Here is a 14,771-nt window from a genome sequence, read left to right on the forward strand (position 1 = left end):
TATAATATAATTAATTATCTGTTGGTATACCGCACTGTATACATAGGTTGTGTCAATCGCTATCACGAGGATAGTCGGAGAACTTTTCCAGGTATTTCTTCGTTATCCCCTGGGATACTTATTGTATAACGTAGTATTTGTCCTGGAGACGATGAGTGTTCCCGTTTGTGTATATTTTGTTTGTATTTTAAATTATGTATTGTAGCTTGATACTGAGGAAAACCAAGGACCACGTGATGGTGCATAAAACTTTAGCATCTAAGAGTCGTGGTTTCTTTGAACCTACACCATCTGAAACTATACTGGCGCTTAAGTTAAGAATACGGAGGGATTCAATGTAATCTAAATTGTTTTAGTTCATATTAGTTTATCAATTTGAATATATGAAGTGAGTAATAATTTTAGGTGACGATGGCAAAAATATATCTGTTAAACTAGAGGTTATAAAAAAGAATTTTTTGAAACAATGCCATAAGCCTGTTCTTACAATTTATGCTAGCTACCAGGTGAATTATCGAAGGTTAATTAGTACCGATTTTTTATTTGATTATGATAACAAAATACGTCATATGTTCTTTAATATACATTTACAAACATTTCATTTTAAATAAGGAAACAAAATTAAAAAATAATTTTCTGTTTAATTAATTATGCTTTATCTAAAAACAAGTAATAATTATATTTAAATATTTAAGAAACGTAATACACAAATACATTTATTTAGCTTAACAAAACACATTTCTCTTTGAGGTTAAGGTAATTACAATTAAATAATTTTATATTCATTCATGTTAACTAGTATTCATGCAATTGAATATATTTAACCAAATCTTAACTTGATGAATGTTCAATTTGTACAAACCTTAACCAATAATATAAATGTATATTTTAATATATAATACATTTTTTAATATAATGTTAAACGAAGGTTGATGAAATGATACAATGACACAAATCGACAACGGTTTATTCATGGACGGAGTGTCAACAGGACAATTCAAGAGTCCGGGTAAAAGTGGCATCCCTTTCGGCATGTCTGCGTCTAACACCCTCGCTCCCTCTGGCGGGGGTGGTACCTCTGCCCTCTGCCGGGTGATGCGTATGGAACCATTCGTTCTTTCCTCCGGCGCCCTCGCGGATTCTGTTATATCTACCCGATCAACCCCTCCGACGTTGAGATGATGCAACTTAGTGACGAAACGCCGATTTGTCAGGTTTTGATAACAGTAATATGAATAAATTTAATTAATATATTAAAAACTATTTTTAATAGTATGACATAGTATTACTGAAAATAATAAATATTAGTACTTTTCTACTTCAACTTGGACATAGCATGTATAAATTTATTTTTAGTTTAGATAAATAATTCATTTTACATAAAATTAGTAATGTTTGTAGTCCTAGAACCAGTTCTTACTGTAATTTTTTAATAATAATAAAAAAAATATTGAAATGAGGTTATCAATGCTTTACAGTAGTGTTTTAAGTTTGTGTAAACATTTAATTTATTGGATTTGAGAAGTGGCTACTAGAATGTTAGTTTAGTTTTCTCACAATAAATAAGTGATCAAAACCTCGTGAAAATTTATTTAATTTTTCATTTATATGGATGTCCAATGCTATACAAGTTTTTGAATATTATTTGTATTTTGTTTTCGCTATGGGAGATGAATCAAATTAGATAAATTGGAATTTATATAATGGGAAATCGATTTGGACAATAAATTTAAATCTAAATTCATATGGTCTAAAATATTTTAAAGTTGGTTAAAAGCATACAAAAGTTTCCAAGATTAGTTGAATATAAATAATTTTGTGACTACAAATTACATAATTACATATATGTATTTACATATATAAAACCATACCATAAAACGATACCACAAATATAATTTATTGGGAACAATTTAATTAAGATTGAAATGTCATATATTTTAATACTAATTACTTTTAGAAGAATAGTTGAAAAACAATATTTTACAATCAGTACTTTTTGCCAAATGTTTATAAGTTGTTAAATTAACTAACTCACTCACTAATGTTTTGAACAACCTTTGATAAATTATCTCCAGTAACTTTTTGAAAATATTGGCAACATTCGTGAACTTTTTATAAAACATTTTTCTTATTTTTAGTAAATAGGTATTTCACTTTAAATTTTATTTTAGTAATAAACATTTTCAAAATTAAAAAGACCCTCCAAGGTCAGTAGAATAGTTACTTTGATTTCGTTTAGTTTAAAGAACATTTAAGGTACACAGTCTGTCTCAAAAATTAGGTGACTTAGAATGTCAGATACGTGAAACGGGTAAACAGATCGTAATTTTTATTTAGTATTATTTGAAATGCTCTCCTTCATCGCCGTACTTTGAATCTGTTCTATAGCCAGAAGTCAATTTAGCGAAACACTATTTTAGACTTGTGAGTCGACGCGTTGTCATGTAATAGGCGCTTCCGACATTCTAGGTCTATAAAATATTTATATTTATATATTACATTTTTGAATTTTTATTTTTTACATTTTACAATTTTACAATTTTACAATTTTACAATTTTACAATTTTACAATTTTACAATTTTACAATTTTACAATTTTACAATTTTACAATTTTACAATTTTACAATTTTACAATTTTACAATTTTACAATTTTACAATTTTACAATTTTACAATTTTACAATTTTACAATTTTACAATTTTACAATTTTACAATTTTACAATTTTACAATTTTACAATTTTACAATTTTACAATTTTACAATTTTACAATTTTACAATTTTACAATTTTACAATTTTACAATTTTACAATTTTACAATTTTACAATTTTACAATTTTACAATTTTACAATTTTACAATTTTACAATTTTACAATTTCACAATTTCACAATTTTACAATTTTACAATTTTACAATTTTACAATTTTACAATTTTACAATTTTACAATTTTACAATTTTACAATTTTACAATTTTACAATTTTACAATTTTACAATTTTACAATTTTACAATTTTACAATTTTACAATTTTACAATTTTACAATTTTACAATTTTACAATTTTACAATTTTACAATTTTACAATTTTACAATTTTACAATTTTACAATTTTACAATTTTACAATTTTACAATTTTACAATTTTACAATTTTACAATTTTACAATTTTACAATTTTACAATTTTACAATTTTACAATTTTACAATTTTACAATTTTACAATTTTACAATTTTACAATTTTACAATTTTACAATTTTACAATTTTACAATTTTACAATTTTACAATTTTACAATTTTACAATTTTACAATTTTACAATTTTACAATTTTACAATTTTACAATTTTACAATTTTACAATTTTACAATTTTACAATTTTACAATTTTACAATTTTACAATTTTACAATTTTACAATTTTACAATTTTACAATTTTACAATTTTACAATTTTACAATTTTACAATTTTACAATTTTACAATTTTACAATTTTACAATTTTACAATTTTACAATTTTACAATTTTACATTTTACATTTACACTTTAAAAAGAAAAAAATTAAAATTATATAGTTAATATAAAAATTCTTAGATAAAATTTGAGAAATTATATACAAAGTAGTAAAGTATATGGAACAAATTCTTTTTATATCAGCTTTTTATGTATTTAACGCACAATTAACTAAGATATATTTTTTATCAAGATATTTGTTATTATTCCAATTTTAAATATTTCAGTTAAAGAAAGAGGATTTAATGTGACAATTTCATTATGCACGTTTTTATAATATTTATATTTTAGGTATTATGATACGCTGTTCAGAAATATAAAGGGTTCAGTGTGGATTTTCTACAACCATTGTCACAAGATTATGGAAGAAGTCCGTACCAAGTACAGTCAGTGTCAAGAAGAATATATAAAACTTCATTCACATAAGATGTACGGACGTAGTGCCTAACCCGCTTGTGAGAAATTCAACAATACCCGTATTGAAAATTAGGCACTTCAATTTAAAAATTAAAATAATAAGTAATCATGTATGTTACTTAAAATATTTTATTTATAGTATTTTAAGCAACAAGTATAAATTACGGTTTATGTTATTTAAATTATATTAAAATTTCTATATTATTGAGTATATTATATGTATTTGTCGTTGTCAAAAATAATGTTTATAACTTGCTTCTTCACAAACATTGGGGTGGTTTAGTTGACAAATATTTCAAGCATCCATCCATTAAAAACGACATGGTTTGTTGGCTGTGTTGTTTCTTAAATCATCATTCCAAATTGAACTTTTACATTACGGATAATGATTTGATTTAGTTAATGCTAGTGATAAAGGAAGTTAAAATTAAGTCTCTCATTTTTTTTTGTTTGCGCATGGTATTAAAAACATTTCTTTCTACTTCTCCTTCTTCTTGTCCCGGACAATGTTCGTTATATTTGCAAATTAATACAATTTTGTGTATATCAGTAAATGAATTTATAAACTTCTATAAGCTTACAATTTGCACTTGTCACTTTTTTATTATATTATAATTTTCTTGTCATCATTGTCATCGATTTATTTCATTAGCTGAAGTTACAGGAATCAATCAATACATCAATACAATCTGGGACTTACTTTATTCCGTCCACCTTAATCTTGTATATTTAACACCCTATATTCTAATTGAGTTAACTGTCTACTTTCCAATTGATAACCTACCTGATCAATATAAGTATTTCCCTACGGCTTGGGAGAAGTAGAAAACTCTGGAGAATTTAAAATTTCGACTTCTACAAGAAGAGAACAGGTACAAGAAGGATGATGTTCAAGTTACTTTCTATACTGGAAAGAAAGCTAAGTGTTTCAAATGCGGTAACCCAGGCATATAAAGTCGCAATGTGGTAAAAATGGAAAAAACAAAAATCGCCATGTGTGTTGAAAAAATTCCCAACACTGAATGCAAAGACAAGATAGTTTTCCTTGTTGTGGAAACACCTCAAGAACGCATGTACGTGAGTTGAGTCTTTCAATGATTTAAATGTTATTGTCAAAGAATGCGAAAATTGACCAAAGAAGTTTAAAGAAGATGAATTACAAGCATTATTGGACGAAGATGATACACAAACCCATCAAATGATGGTCGAGCAGTTGAATGTCACTCGGCAAACCATTCTCGATTGCCTGAATGCCATAGAAAATATTCAAAATTGGATTGGAAATAGATTGAACTGAAGAAATAACGGTTATTAAGCTTTTATGTTTACATTTTATGGGTTTGGTACCAAAATAGGTATTTCGGACCAAGGGTTGAGTTAGAACAAAAATAATAATTCATTCTAGACTGATTTTATTATAAAAAATAATCTCTTTTATAAGCATAATATTTACACATGGTTTTAAACCATAACAATTATATAATGCAAATTGTGAAATTTATTATTCTATCCATTATAGTTTGGTAATCAATAGTCTAACAAATTCCGCAGTGTTTAGACTGCAAGGTAAGTAAGTAAGTTAAGTAAAAATTCTTTCTAATTTTATAATTAAACATTTTTTTCAAAAAACCCTATCACATTTTGAAGATATCTCTTAAAAAAAGTGTAAACTTCAGGTTGATTCAATGCATTTGTTACTTCTTAGTGGCAGTTATTAATGCTTTGTTAAAAGACTCTTATAACAGATATAATCAGGAATTTTGCGAAAAAGTGAACGAATGAGCCGGGATTCGAATCCTCGAGTCTCCTACGGGCACTTTGTATCATAGGCTCCGTTGTTGGGGAGGTGGGTTACAGAATGGAGTCCGGGGTTGTTCACCATCTGGGAGAGTGGTTTGGCCACTTGCCTGTGTAGTGGCATCTCTGAACGACAACAACGATTATGAAAGTAGCATAGGTCCCAGGCCCCCCTTACATGGGCGTTGCATTTATGAGTGAATTTTGTTTCCAATATGGATTAGATAATGGAAGGAATCTGTGTTAGCAGAAACTGTTGTTGAATGGCCAGTTCTGTAATGTAGTGTATTCGGGGAAAAATTAAACAAAAATCCATTGAGGTATTTTTGAGGGAGATTTCGTGTTGTTAGTATAGTGTTGCGAGATTTATTGGGTGTTTTTATATTTAAGTGGAAAGTTTTCAGTGAGTGGCAGAGATTATGGTGGCTGTTTGTAGAAAATTGAGAGTTTATAGTAGAGAGGTTTCTGATTAGGGCCAATGTTTTGATTTGTGACGTCAGTTATATGTTTTGTGAGTAGTGAGTGGTGTATTTGTTTTTCGTTGAATTTATTATCCTCTTGGATGACATAATCCAGTATGTATGGTATTCTGGTTGTGTCGTGTATGTGTTGGATTCTGGTTATTCGGTTTGCGCTGATTGCTATTTTCAGCATTTTCTTTTGCAGTCGTTGTTGTGTGTTTATGGCAGTTATTGACCAGATGGGGCATGCATATGTCCTGATGTGGCTTATTGGGGGTTGGGGAGTAGCTCAGACAAACACAGAATCCAAATATACACCAAATACTTCATTAACAAATACTAATAATAGGAAACAAACAATATATTTATTTTAACTTACGCTAAGGACCATCTTTAAGGATGGGGATGATACTAACCCCTACATGATTGTACTCAACCTTCTATCTCACATTCCTCTTATCTTCTGTGTTCCTCCTACTAGTCAACTGTTCTATATTTATATTTTTAATTAATTAAACAATACATTAATGTTTACTAATACATGACCCCGTTGATTCTCCTATTCAGCACGTAGTACATTCAGAACCAACGTCAAATATAATGTTACTATAAACAATAATAAACATTTGGGAATGCCTTACTGCCCATATGTGAGACTATCTTTAGATTTAACCTGAATGAGTCCACTTCTCTTTTTAGTGAATTGTTCTCTTGGGACTGTCAAAGTGTTTAACACGTGTCTATACATGTCCCAGATCGTTTCCCGGAAGCAACATTTAGTTTGTGAGAAGACATTTGTTCTTTCTTGCTGGACATTGATTAGCACTGGAACATGGTCCGAGTCCAATTCATGGAGTACAGTTGGTTCGGTCACCCTGCGTACTCCATTACATAGGGCTAGATCTATTGTTGTTGGAGTGCCCTCGTTATTGGAGTAGTGCCTGGCTTTCTCAGGGAAAAGGAGGTCAACGTCCGAATTGAGTATGTATTTGTGCAGGGTGGCTCCGTTGGAATTGTTTCTATGATAGTTCCAAGCTGTGTGGCGAGAGTTAAGGTCCCCTAAGATTTTGGTTATTCTTTTCGGTTAGCCGCTCCGTTGGCTCCTTTGCTCTCACGTCTGGGTAGGGCAGTTAGTGTTTTTGGGCCGGTTAATCTTTGGCCTTTTGGGTTGTATTTGTTGTGTTTACGGCGTTCCTCTAACTGTTGCAGTTTGTATATATATATATATATATATATATATATATATATATATATACAGCATGTGACACTGTTTTCGGTAAGTGCCTTCTGGCAGTTAGCGCATTTGGGGGTTATTCCCTCGACTTGGCGTAGGTTTTCGTCTCATGTTGGTTCCCGCATTTCAGACACCTATGATCCCTATTACAGTTGCTGGTAGCATGACCTCACAGTTGACATTGATGGCACTGCATCATTTGTTTTTCATTTTTTCTTCTTTCCCAGAATGTATTATTATTAAGGATATATCTTCAGGTTGTGTTCAGCCAATCGCAAGTAATTGTGGCATCTGTGACGACCATGAAAAGTGGTCTTGTGGATTTGGGTCGATATACCTGGTGTACCGTGATATCGTGGCTTGTTTTTATGTTATTTACTATGATGTCTATGTCTGGCTCACCATCCAACCCCCTTACTACGAACGCGTGAGTTTTTTTTGTTGCTGTGTGTGTAGTTTCTATTGCTCCGTAAGTGTTATGTGTGTTGTTATCGGGCACTCGACCTAGTTGCAGGGCGGTGTTGCAGAGTCTCAACCTGCATTGGCGCTGGGATGTGGGTTGCGACATTTGTTTGTTGGTGGGGTCCAAACTTGGTTGAGCAGATGTGTCAACAGCCTCGGTAGTCACAGATACTGACTTCGAGATATTATTCCCGAGAACTGGAGGGAGGATGCTTTCTGATTGGTTGTGTCAGGCGCCTTCAGGGAAAATTTTGCTTTTCACCACAATGATGAGGTATTCCCTTTCTGCGATTTTGTTTTTCTTATAATCTGATATATCTAGGTCAGATTGAGAAAGATTTAATTTTGGGATGTATTTTGCCTGAGGACGTGACAGATGATAGAGATACGTTGGTGGACGAAAATTGAGGGTCCTCTAATGTAATGCTTTCAGTGCAATTGTCTTCTTTATTAAGGGGTGTACTTAAGGATTTTGATTTATTTTTTGAATAGTAATGTTTTACTACGCCTGTGCCTAGGTTCGCTTCATATCTTCTGCCGCGTGCGGCAATTGTTTGCTTTGTTTAGGCCGCACTGAGGGTTCACAAATGATGAGTCAAGTTTCTCACATCATTAGAACTAAAACTGATTATAACAGTACACATCAAACTAAAGCAACAATTAACTGAGTCTATTTCTCTATATATATGCTAAATCACATTTGGTAGGATTCAAACAAGCACTTTAATATTGGTAATTTACACTTGAGTTATCGGATACACGTCCTGCGTGACAGGCGGGGATACTAATCCGGCTCCGACAACTGGTCGCTTGACCACATGAGCATATTGTTCTAGTATTTCGGCGGGTGTGTTGTTCCCCGCTTGTGGGATTGGGACGCTGATGGTCATTCATCCGGTGAGGACCGGATGGATGACTGCACTAGCGCTTGCAACGTCAGCGAGGCTGGAGATGGAGCTATGTGTCGGCGGAAGAAGAGGTTGGGTGGAAATCTCACTGCAAAGCACGAGGGTGACGGCCCGCTGGTTATAATTTCATCGGTGGAGAGAAGTCTCATAGGGTATGCATGCAGGAGATATTTGGATTTGTGTGTGGGCGAGTTACGGGACTGTTCGGGTCGCGTGGGACCGGCCGCTGCGGCTATAGGGGTGGGTGGACCGCGCTTGCAGGCTCCACCGAAGGTGAAGAGGTCCTATGCATTGGTAGTAAAGCCAACGGATACGACCGTGTCTAGAGGAAGAAGCGCGTGCTGGGTACCAAGTACCACCCAAGTTGAGTGATATTAGTGTCAGGGCGGTTCGGCGCAACAAAACAGGAGTGGCAATAGAGACGGTGACCAAGGAAGCGAGAAACAGGCTGCGTGAGGTGTCGGCTTTCGGGGAGGCTGATCTCACGACCGAAGTGCGAAAAGAATGGCTAGTTTGAGCATGGATAAGTTTAACAAAAGGGTGAGAATAGATAGGAGATTTGTGAGTAAGAAGGATGCGTTGTTAGGAACTCCAGACTCGTTGCGTATGTGTGTGGGGAGCGAGGATGAGAGTGGAGGTGTCTGAAACCAAAACCACTGCCACGCTTCTCAAGGGACAACTGTCAGCCAATCGTCTACCTTGTATAAGGTTGGGCAATGGCCATGTAAGATATGAGAGAACGGTCAAATGTCTGGGTATTTTAATGGGTGAACGTATGAACTTCTCCCCCCATATTAGTAGTTTGCGGCGGAAAATATCTGCCGTGGCCAGTTCCTTATAGAGGGTAATGAGAAAGGAATGGGGACTTCGGAGGAAGGTGACTCGTACTCTATTTAGGGAACTTTTTGAAGCGTGTGCGTTGTACGATGCGAGTGTTTGGTGTGCATGCTTGTCCATGGTAACGAATAGGGTTCGTCTACTGCGTTGTTAGCGAGTGGTATTATATGCTTGTCTGAATGTGTATCGTACAGTGTCTACGGGGGCCATGGTGGTGCTCACGGGGGAGCTTCCTTGCGAGTTGGAGACGATAAGACGGAGTGTGGGGTTCAGAGTTCGGCGAGGACAACCACCCGGTATGTATGAGAATGCTGTAATGAATGTGGGAGTCGGTAGGGCGTTCAACTAATACTTGTTTGCGCGTTGGCAAGAGCGTCCAGTGACAAGGGTCGACCCGTGTACAGATACGTGAAGGAGTTGGGTTTCGTTATTACGGGTCAAGGTAGTATGAATGTGTTTTTATTTAATAGAAGGTTGGTGACACTGAGGAGTGTGATTGTGGTATCGGCCGAGAGGATGTGAAGCATTTACTGGTGGAATGTCTGTTGTATGTGAATGAAAGGAAGGAAACCTGGGTGAGAGGGTATGTGAGGTGAAGGATTGGTCAGCTGTCATCGGAACTCAGAATGGTTTTAAAGCACTGAGTGCATTTGCCACATATAATATGGTGGAATGGAGTGAGCATCGTACATTTTAAAATCGTGTCATCATATATTTTAGAGAGGATGAATGTGTGCTTGGGGTTAGAGAGCAGAGCGTGATGAATGTTGTGAATCAGGGACTCCCTGACTGATGACAACTGAAGTGTGGAGAGTATGCTTTTTTTAATTTTTCATGTATTGTGCCTTCTTTTCAGGTACGTAGGGGGCGTGTGTTTTTTTTATTGCACTCGGACTCGTGGTGTAACCATGTCACGATCCTGACTATACCAATGGTGCTGCCGTCGTATTGGAGGAATCGGAGCTTCCAGTCTGCTGAAGGTCATAAGGGAAGGAAAATGGGCGGACATTGGGGCGGGCACGGGAATGTTTTCAGGAGGTTCACTCACGTTTCATGGACAGCGACCATGCGTTCCCGAGCTGGCCACATAGGGCCTGGTGAAGCTATTTTTTTTTGATATAATTTTAGAGTTAAATGTTAAATCTGAATTTTATTTTATGCTGTTTAATTGTTATTAATTATTTTATGTTAATGTTTTGGTTTATATTTTAATAAAAGAACTCATAAAATATAAAGAGTGTTTACCTAAGTGATATACATAAATCATAACGAGGCGTCTATCCCCGCATTAGGCAAGTATCCTTCGCAGAATTTTTAACTTTGGACTATTATCCGCTACTATTGCCAACTATCCCTGTTTTGAGATGACAAATAAAACAGGATTTATTTAAAATAAATATTAAATAGGTCTACAAAAATCGGCTAATATTAAAGTTCAGACTTAACTTTGGGGCAACTATCCGGCTTTTATTCTACTATAACAGGAAAAGCAAAAACAGTTACACTTTGTTTAGCAAAAACTAATCACGTGCAGTCAGGAAATGTATTGCTACACTGCTTGTGTAGCTCTATACTTAAATTTAAAGTAGTTTTGAGATAGATACTCAAGTAACACGGGTCAATGACAACCTGAAATGTCATCACTATAACAAACCCTCTTCAAGTTATAATTAGGACTCTTAAAAGTTTAAAGAGAAAGTAATTAGTGACTGCAGAGAATCTCTTAATTCTCAATACATAAATGGTTTACCGTTTAGTTTTTGGTAACCGAGTATAATTTATTATATTTTAAGATGATTAATTTTAATTATATTTACAATACTAATTTAGACAAATCTACACAACCTATTTGAAAGTCATGGGGAATACTACTGGAAAGTGGTTCAATATAACAATGAAATATTTTCTTTGCAGGATGTATTTTCATCATCTAAAATTAGTATATTCCAAATTTTATTATAATTAATAGTAATATTAGAAGAAGAATAAAGAAACATTTAATGTTAAATAAAGAAACTATTAGAAATGATCGGTGTTATTTAATATTTATGTAATTGAACAACTCAATAATTCATAGAAAATGATACATGCGATAAAATTTGAAATTAAATAAAAAAAATTAAAGTTGGCAGTTATAGAGACTGCCGATAGAAGTGAAAACTTAGAACTTTTAATGTTAAAATTTGAAATTTCATAATGTTTGAATTAAAATTATTAACTCAATCTGGTTTTCACATCTATTGACACTCCGAGCAACAATTATGTTTATGTGGTTTTTTATTATTCAAACATATTACGGACTGAACATGTTCACAAAATATAAATACAATTCTATTGAAATAACAATTAGTAAACAATCATATTATTTATGGATAGTATTTGTATTTAGTTATTTCAATGTACTTGATTTTTAACATTAATTAATTGTTTGCATCATTGTCATCATTAATTTCAACAATACTTAGACTTTTTGTACTTTCAATTATTTCATTTTGTTCTAAAAAAGATACAATGTGCTTATAGTAAGTAAAGTAAGAAATGAAAATGTTTTATTCAAATTTATCTTTGTGTCGCGTAAAAACGGCATCGATTGTTGTTTTATATTTTGTAGTACTGAGTTTTCGATCATTGTCCTTGACAATTCAAATAATAATCAAACAAGTATATACCATTGCACTTTTCACTAAATCCATTCAATTTCACTTATAAGATATATACAGCACAATACGTCAGCTGTATAGTTACAGACATATTGTCAGCATCTCGATGATGCGAACGCACGAGATTTCACCCATTCAAAAAGTGTCTAAGGAACACACCACACTGCGCTTGCGCCAGTTCTGATCATGTCGGTGACACGAACCCATAGGATTTTCCCCTACCAAAAAGTGCCCAACGCGCCTAATGAAGTTTTCACTTCAAAAAATTTCTTTTTGTTTATTTTGTCACGTGAAACATTGCTTTACTTTTTATTGATGACTTCATCTATACATCTATACATATAAATAAAATTGGAGTGTCTGTTTATAATATTGAAATAAAAGTTTTTTACTACATGCATATGAATATAAATACGGTACATACATGAAAATAACATTTTTTACAATTTTTGTCTCTCTGTCTGTTTGTTCCGGCTAATCTCTGAAATGGTTGGACCGATTTTGACGGGACATTTATTGGCAGGTAGCTGATGAAATAAGAAGTAACTTAGGCTACTTTTATTTTAGAAAATTTTTTTATTTTAGAAAAATAAAGTAATGTTGCAATGTCCAAGTACTGTCCAGTACAACGCGCAGTTCACGCGCATGCCACCACTGGACCATTACGTCGGGCGCCTTCCACCACTTCTCCCACCAACGATTGATTGATAGTTTGATTTGATTGGGTATCTTTTATAATTCCACCGATTCGTTCTTCTTATCTTATCTTATCTTAATTCAAAATATTTTGTTACATTTTTACTGCTTTCCTTTTTTACCTTTGAGTTGATTTGTGTTCAATATTCAGATTTACATTGAAATTGATAAATTATTTATGGGTTATTTTATTTAGTTAGTAACGTAGATAGTTGTTTTTTTTTTATAATATTTAGTTATGCCTAAAAGGAAGTCAAATGTCTCTAAAACATGAGAAAGGCCAAAAGCCAAAGATTGAGACGTGAAAATGAATCTGAACAAGATAGGGAAAGTCGTCTTACAAATTGTAGATTACGGATGTCCATGTCTAGGTCGAATGAGAGTAGTTCTAAGAGGAATGAACGATTACAATTAGATAGAACGCGTCATTCATTGTTAAGGGCTCAAGAATCTTTGGAATCTCGAGATCACCGTCTAGAAAACGATCGTATTCAACACGCTATCTCACGAAGCCTAGAATCGCACGATTCGATTGGAAAGAAAGAGCAACGATTGGAAAATGATCGTATTCGACACGCTATCTCGCGAAGTCTAGAATCATCTCATTTTAGGGGGCAAAGATTAGAGAATGATCGTATTCGTCTCCCGATCTGATTCTAGAGAGCAAAAATTGAGTCAACAATAAGGTGTTGATCTGTCTAAGCATTAGCTAACCTTTAAAATTTTAAATTATTTTGTCAGGAAACACTTTTTCAACAATGCAAAGCATATACTCATTGAACTTTTCACTAAATCTATTCAATTTCACTTATTTCACTTGTTTGGTACGAGATAATAAAAACTCTAAAATATCACTTACTGTTAGATATTTAATATTAGGTTAAAACAAATGATAAGTAAGACGTTACTGCAAAGAAAGTGTAAATAAAAGGCATAAATGTATTTCCAGAAATTCTTTTGTTTTTATTATTTATTAAAAAAGTATACCTGATTGTCGATGAATAAAGTAAAAGTTTCCTATTACGTGGCAAACATGCAGACTTATACTGTTTATGTCGTGATTGATGTCTCTTGCAAAATGCAATCGGATCAAAAGCTTTTCGATCGGTATATCACTTCTTCAAGTTAGATCTAAATCTTCATGTAAATGTTTTTTCTTAGTAATCGATAACTGTTGTTTATTGTAGTCAACCGCTCAGGAAAGAATCTGATTAGTAATGTTGTTTCTTAAGATCGACTGTATATAAATGTTAAAATATGCAGAGTGCACTGCAGTGAATAAAAAAATGTTATTTCATTAGTGTTTTCAATATTTAAATCCAAACTCATTATCCTCTAATTATTAGTAGTAGTCATTGCAATCATTGGTAATCTTGGAGAATCCGCGACTTAAGGAACATTTCTTGGTTCTTGAACAGTTTACAGTGCAGTGTTGTCGCTTTGATACGGTGAAAATATTCGAATTGTTTTTGTAAAAGTTTTATGTTCTTTGTGACTTAATTATTGTTAAAATAGTATATATCTTTTTGTTTTTTAGTTTATAATTTTTTCTAATTTGATGATTACGCTCATTAATTAAAATATTTTACATTACAGCTTATATTCCCATGGTGTTTCTAAAAACAACGTATTATTCTTATTCTTCTGGTAATTACATTCTTAATTTATTGGTAAGCTCATTTATTATATTTTACTTTATAGATTATTTTTATTTTTAAAACATTATATATTTTTAATATTCCGCGGACCGGATCCTAACGAAAATAACAAGTTCACAGACAGTTGGTTTACAGAA

The sequence above is a fragment of the Aethina tumida genome, chromosome 6, assembly GCF_024364675.1.
Source record: "Aethina tumida isolate Nest 87 chromosome 6, icAetTumi1.1, whole genome shotgun sequence".
Lineage (NCBI taxonomy): Eukaryota > Metazoa > Arthropoda > Insecta > Coleoptera > Nitidulidae > Aethina > Aethina tumida.